The sequence below is a fragment of the Elephantulus edwardii genome, unplaced genomic scaffold, assembly GCF_000299155.1.
Source record: "Elephantulus edwardii isolate Elephantulus edwardi_28Jun2011 unplaced genomic scaffold, EleEdw1.0 scaffold00486, whole genome shotgun sequence".
NCBI lineage: Eukaryota > Metazoa > Chordata > Mammalia > Macroscelidea > Macroscelididae > Elephantulus > Elephantulus edwardii.
Genome location: NW_006400236.1, coordinates 263213 through 270648, shown reverse-complemented (window position 1 = coordinate 270648; position 7436 = coordinate 263213).

The window sequence follows — 7436 nt, the reverse complement described above, 5'->3', positions numbered from 1 at the left end:
TCATAATGGCCCTATGCACAACAGAAGATTCTGTTTGATCCTGTGCCATCTTCACAATTGTTGTGCTGGAGCCTTAGGGTTGACGTCACTGTGTCAGGGTGAGTCATAGCAGCAATCTTTCGGCTGAGTCCAAGCTACCAACTCTTCAGTTAGCAGCTATATTCATCCAGTCAATTATGCTGACATTTTTTTTTTAATTTCTCTCTCTTTTTTTTTAATTGGGTGTTTATTGGCCCCCATTTTCTGCACTCTAAAAATCCTATTGTGCTGGAAAAGTCCTTGCCAAATAAACTTGGTTTACCTCAAAACTTCAAAGGTAATTTCCTATTATTTTTTTTAAATTTTGTATCAGTTTGCTTAGAAATGCATAATTGCATACAATGTGTTTTACACTTCCTTTCGTTCACATTGTTTCAGTCATTCCCATACGTTGTGTCTTATACGATTAATTACCATTGAAATATGCACACCATTACCCCATTTTTGTTGGGTCCCAACTGGACCTTTCTCATTTCCTTCACCTTCTTCCCCGGCCCACCATATTGCTCTACCCCTTGATTTCTTGCCTTCCTACCCTCACCCATTGACTTCCTCCTTTTCCTCTCTTGGACCATCAAACACATTTTACCACTTATTCTTAAACTATTACAATAATGGTCTCATATATTATTTATCCTTATAAGACTAAGTTCACTCAGCATAATGCTTTCCAGTCTCTTCCTTGTTATGTGTGGTTTTGGGGTTGTTTTTGTTTTTGTTTGTTTTTAACTGTTGCTCTGAGTACAGCATAGTATTCCATCATGTGAATGTGCTACAATTTTACAATCCATTAATTTGTTATTGGACATTTGAGATATTTACATATTCTTGCAATTGTGAATAACACTGCTATGAACATTGGTGTACAATCTCCATTTGTGTCACAGTTCTAATTTCTTTGGGGCATATTTCTAGCAGTGGAATAACTGGTTCACATAGACTATCTATGTTCAACTTTTTGAGGAAATGCCAAAATACCTTCTAAAGTAGTCTTGAATAAGCATTTCTGAAAAACAAAAATTAAGTGGGAGGCATAGCACTTCTTGATCTCTAAAACTACTACACAGCTGTAACATCCAAAACAGTATGATCCTATTGGAACGACAGACATATAGACCAATAGAAGAGAAAAGATAACTCAAAAATTAACACATCTATCTATGGTCAAATATTAATTTATCAAAGGAACAAAACTTATCAAATGGGTAAGAGACAATCACTTCAACAAATGGTTTTAGCAAAACTGGACTTTTATCTGCAGAAAGCTGAAGCAGAATCCACGTCACAAACCATACACAAAAAACAATTCAAGGTGGAACAGAGACCTAGGGGTAAGGCTTCAAACCATAATGCTCATAAAACACAAAATGAGACAAAACGTAGGTCTGTGGTATAAATAAGCTTGCAAATACAACCAGGAGAAGATAAAATTGATGAATGGGACTTTCTTTTTTAATTTTATTATTTTTTGTGTGTACCGTCAAATCATATCTGACTGGTACAGGAGGAGATTGCCCCTCCTTCTCCAGCAGAGCATCTGGTGGAGTCGAATAGCATACCTCTGGAATTGCAGTGCAGCTTATTGCCACTAGGCCACCAGAGCTCCTTCAGGACCTTCTTAATGATTAAATCCCTGTGAACATGAAAAGTTTTCACCAATAGGGTGAAAAGAAAACTAACTGACTGGGAACAAACATATGGCAGTGTCATCTCAGATAAAGGTATCATAACAAAAGTTTACAGAATGTTACAGGATCTCCACAAGAAAAAGACTAATAACGCAATTACAAAATAGACAAAAGACAAGGAAAGATTTTTCACAAAGGAAGATATTCAAATGGCCTACAGACACATGAAGAAATACTCAAAATCATTGGCTATCAGATAGATGCAAATCAAAACCACAGTGAGATACCATCTCACTCCAGTAGCAGTGGCAAAGTTTAACAGGACAGCAAGTGATAAATGTTGGAGAGGATATGGCAAGATAGGCACTCTCATACACTGTTGGTGGGGTTATAATAATATCTTTTACTCATGTTCCATATCTTTGCCTACCTCTAATGGACCCAAATAAAAATTCTTTGAAAATCATCTCATCCAGCTTAATCTCATTATTTGTAGTTATAAATACGTTATGTGGAATTGTATGTTAATCCTAGGACATGTTTAGCATATTAACGTACTGTTAAATATATTAGCAATTTTTTCAAATCATGTAATGAATTAAATATTGACAATCACATGGACAATATCATTTTACTGCTCACAAAATGCCTCTGGCAAGGATTTAATTTTGATTTAGTAAAAGAGTTATTGTATTATTTATTTTATTATAAATATGCTAATGGAAACAATATGATATAAATAATCCTGCTAATTAAATGGTAGATGACTTACAGAAGTTTTGCTTAGGTACAACTACTAGTTTATTAAGATGTATGAGTTGAAATTCAATAACCATGTTCTCAATAATCCATTGATATCTAATAGGTTAATAATTCCATTATACTTAAGCTAGTACATGTAAATGTATTCTTTCTACTGAATGTTAGTTTAAAACTAATTATTGGTAGTGTATTTACTAAGTTTCTACTTTTAAGAGATATTCATCTTAATAAAAATGTTGTTATGCTTCAACAGATATTCATAATAATCAACTTATATTTAATTAACACATAATAACCCTCTCATTATGCCTAAACTAAACCCTTATGTGAGATATTAAATTTGAAGTACAATTGAAAATACTGCCACAGAGAATCACATAATTTATCTTGCATTGCGCAGCTCTGGTGGCCTTGTGGATAAGGAGTTGTGCTGGCAACTCAAAGGCAGGAGGTTCAATCGACCAGCTGCTTTGACAAAGACAGATGGGAAGTCTCCTGTGTGACTTACAGGCTCTGAAAACCCACTGCAAGGTCAGCTCTGAGTTGGTTCCAACTCTGTGGAAACACATTTTGAGTGCCTTGTATTAACTTCCACTAGCAAAATGACTGTTGTTAGTGGGGTAGAATTCCATGATGTGAAAGAACTTGTCCCTACCTAGACCCAGGAGGGTGATACCTACGGACTCCCTCACTACTGTCCCTTGACTTCCGGATTCTAGTTGTGTATGTCACCATAGACGTCACTGAGAAGTTGGAGTGAAAGTACAGAGAATAGTCGGGATTTCTATTTCTCGCATATGCTTTCTTGTTGAGTGGTAGTTTGTGGGTGACAATATTTCTATACATATAATACAGATTTCAGTTAGCAACCTTTCCTATAGTTCTAGCTCCCTTTATGTTCTGACAACTATCTTCTTTTCCCGCTTAAACATAGGCAACAGCTTCCCATAATTAACAATCCCAGGTATTTATCCAATCAGATTTGATTTCCTTACCTCATATCCATTATAATACATGCAGTCCTATGTTACAAAGAGTTCTGAGTCTATACCATTTAAAAGTAGATTTGTACATATGTCAGAACAGTGATGTATGATATGTATCTATTGAAATTACTCAAGCATATGTCTTAGGGTTATAATATGTAGTGTATCTCCTATATTAAAAAATATTTAAAAAATACTTCCAGATACACTAAAACAACCTCTACATAATTATACTGTAATGATACTAATAATCTTTTGATGAGCATCATAAAGTAGCACCTGTTTGTTCTGAAATATGAACCCAAGTATGTAAGTTGAATTTTTAATATAGACACTTTATGGAAGTTGCTATATAACTAGAAGCCAGACATTTGTCATCTAGGGACTGCTTAAATTCTATTGGTGGCCTAGTAGTAAGAAGCAGCAATGTAATCCCAAAGGCATTTGGTTTGAATCCACCAGCTGTCCCATGGAAGAAAGATGGACAATCACTTCATGCATAATTACTTGCCTCTGAAAACCTGCTGGAGGGTCAGTTATGGGTCAATTCCGACTCAAAGGGACACAAGAACAGCATCTTCAATTATCATTTTGAGAGTGCTTTATTTCCATCAAAATCTTAATGATATAAAGATTGAATGTTGTGGTGATGGTTCTTAGGTGCCATCAAGTCAAGTATGACTTATAGTGACTCTATGAACAGTGATCTGAACCCTATTCTATCCTGTACCATCGTCACACTTCCTGGCATACAAGAGTCCATTGCAGCAGTCACCATGTCAATTCACATGGTTGAGGGTCATTCTCTCCTTCACTGACACTCCATCCTTCCTAGTATCATGTCCCTCTCCAAGGAATGCAACATGCCCAAAGTATGTGAGGCAAAGCCTCATATTCTTGCCTCCAAAGAGCACTCTGGCTGCACCTTCTTCAAGACATATCTGTTTGTTCTTTTGGTCATCCTTTGGATGTTCAGTGCTCTTCTTCCTCACTACAGCTCAAAGACGTCAATTCTTCTCTTATCCTAATTCATTGTCTGTCTCTCAGATTCATAGCAAGTGATTTTCCTTAGTCCTCAAACTGACACAATTACTCCTCAAATATTTGCAGATGTCCCTAACTGCAGATTTTCCAGCATAACACATCTCCTTATTTTCTGACTGCTGGTACCAAGGGTGGATCCAAGCAAAATAAAGCTGTTGACAGTTTCAACCTCCTCTCCATCCAGTTAGATTTTGGAGAATAAGTTGCTTTAATTTTCTTGAAAATTGGGTGTAAATATTAAATAGTTAATGGAAATAACAAATAAAACACCAATAACAAACATTTGAAAAACACTCATATATTATTTCGCTGGGTTCTAATAGAACTTAATTGTAGGTCATTCAACATGTGAAAAAACTGAGGCCCACATTCTCCACACAAAGGCACATAGTAGTTATTGTTACGTACAGTTTAGTTGTGATCAACTCATAGGTGACCCTCCAGAAGGTTTTCAGAGGCCATAAATTCATGGAAAGAGATTGCCCACCTTTTTCAGAACTTAACTCCAGGTCTTTAAACCAATACATAAAATGACTTCGACAATATAAATTATTTAGAAAGATTAAGAACTTTGAACTACTGTATTAAAGATTGATAGTTCTGATCTTATCAGTAATAGTTGCAGAAGACATATCTAAAGTTCTGATTGCATAAATGCTTCCACCAAGAAAACCCTGTGGAGTTCAGTCCCACTTTCTGTTGTATGCATTCATCTCATCATGAGTCACAATCAACTATTGGTCCAGGGGTAAGAAACTGTTTTCTTGATATTGAGACGCAATCCATACTGAAGGTTGCATTCTTTGATCTTCTGCAACAAGTGCATCAAATCCTCCTTACTTTCAGCAAGCAAGGTTGTGTCATCTACATAACACAGGTTATTGATAAGTCTCCCTCCAATTCTGATGCCACACTCCTCTTTATAGAGTCCACCTTCTCAGATCACTTGCTCAGCGTATCGTTTGAACAGGTGTGGAAATAAAATAGATCCCTGACACATTCCCTTTGCAATTCCAAACCATGCAGTGTTCCCCTGCTCCATTTGAACAGCCCCTTGGTCCAGGTATAGGTTCCCAATAAGCACAATCAATTGCTCTGGGATTCCCATTCTTCTCAATGTCAGCCACAACGTGTCATGATTCAAACAGTCAAATGCCTTTGCATGTCAATAAAGCACAAATGGACATTCTTCTTGTATTCCTTATTTTCAGCCAGGATTCATCTGACATCAGCAATTATATTCCTGGTGCAATAGCCTCTTCTAAATCCTGCTTGAACTTCTGGCAATTCCATATTTATATACTGTCCCAGCCATTTTTTAATTATCTTCAGAAGTATTTTGTTAACATGTGATAACAATGATATTGTTCTATAATTTCCACATTCAGTTCGATCACCCTTCTTGGAAATAGAACCAAATATGGACCTCTTCCAAACCTTTGGCCAGACAGCTGTCCTTCAAATTTTCTGGCATAGACTAGTGAGTGCACCCAAAGCTGCATTTCTTAATTGAAGCAAGTCAATTGGTATCCTATTGATTCCTGGGACTTATTTTTTTGCCAATGCCTTCAATACAACTTCCACTTCTTTTTTCATTACCATTGGCTCCTGTTCATATGATACTTTCTGAAATTTTTCTGTGTCAATAAATCTTTCTGGTATAGTGACTCAGTGTATTCCTTCCGCCTTCTTTTGATGTTTTCTGGGTTATTCAATACATTGTCCATAGCATCTTTTTAAAAAAAATTTTATTTTAATGAAAGGTTACAGATACTTTGGATTTCCATTCATTCATTGTTGAACACTTTGCACCCTGCCTACCCCTCCCCCTCAGCTCACTTTCATCTTTGAAAAGAAAATAGAATAAATGAAATTTTTAAAAAACTCTTTCAATATTATACAATCTCTTCCATACCCTGTCAACTCTACTATGCAGCATTCATTTTGGACTCTTGTCATGACAATAATACCTAATCATATATTCCTCCTAAAGAGTTCTCTCCCTCATCTATTCCAATGTAGTATACATTATTTATCACCTCTTAGCTTCCCTCCAACCCCAATGTCAGTCCTGATTTACAACAGTGGCACTATGAAGTATTTGTCCTTTTGTGACTGAGATATTTCACTCAGTTTAATGTCCTCCAGGGTCCCAACATTTTGTATAATATTTCATTAGTTCCTTGCTTTTCAATGCAGCATAGTATTCCATTATGTAAATATGCCAAAGCTTCTCTAACCATTCGCTTGTTTATGGACACTTGGGTTGTTTCCAACTCTTTGCTATTGTGAACAAAGCCACAATGAACATGGGTGTGCATATATATGCTCGGGTGGCAATTCTAGCTTCTTTAGGGTAAATTCCAAATAGTGAAATTGCTTGGTCAAATGGTTTCTATTTCCAACTTTTTGAGAAAGCACCATACTGCCTTCCATAATGGTTACACCATTTTACATTCCCACCAACCCAATAAGGGTTCCCATTTCTCCACAACCTAGCCAGAATTTGATGTTTGCTGTTCTGTTCAATTTTGCTATTATTACTGTGGTGAGATGCTGTCTCATAGTTGTTTTGATTTGCATCTCTCTTAGAGCTAGGTATTTTGAACACTTCTTCATGTTTATTGACCACGTGATTGTCTTCTTTGATGAAGTTTCTATTCATATCTTGTGCCCATTTTTCACCTGGGTCATTTACCTTTATCTTGTTGTGTTACTCAAGTATTTTATAAATTCTAAATATAAGTCCCTTATCGGACATGACGTTGTTGTTGTTATATGCCGTCGAGTCGTTTGCGACTCATAGCGACCCTATGTAAAACACCCCTAAACTGTGCTCTATCCTGTGCCAATATCATTGCCTCTGACACACCCATCCCAATTACCCCAGTCACTGAATCAGTCCACCTTATAGAGGGTCTTCCCCTCCTGCGCTGTCCCTCCACTCTACCCAGCATGATGTCCCTCTCCAAAGACC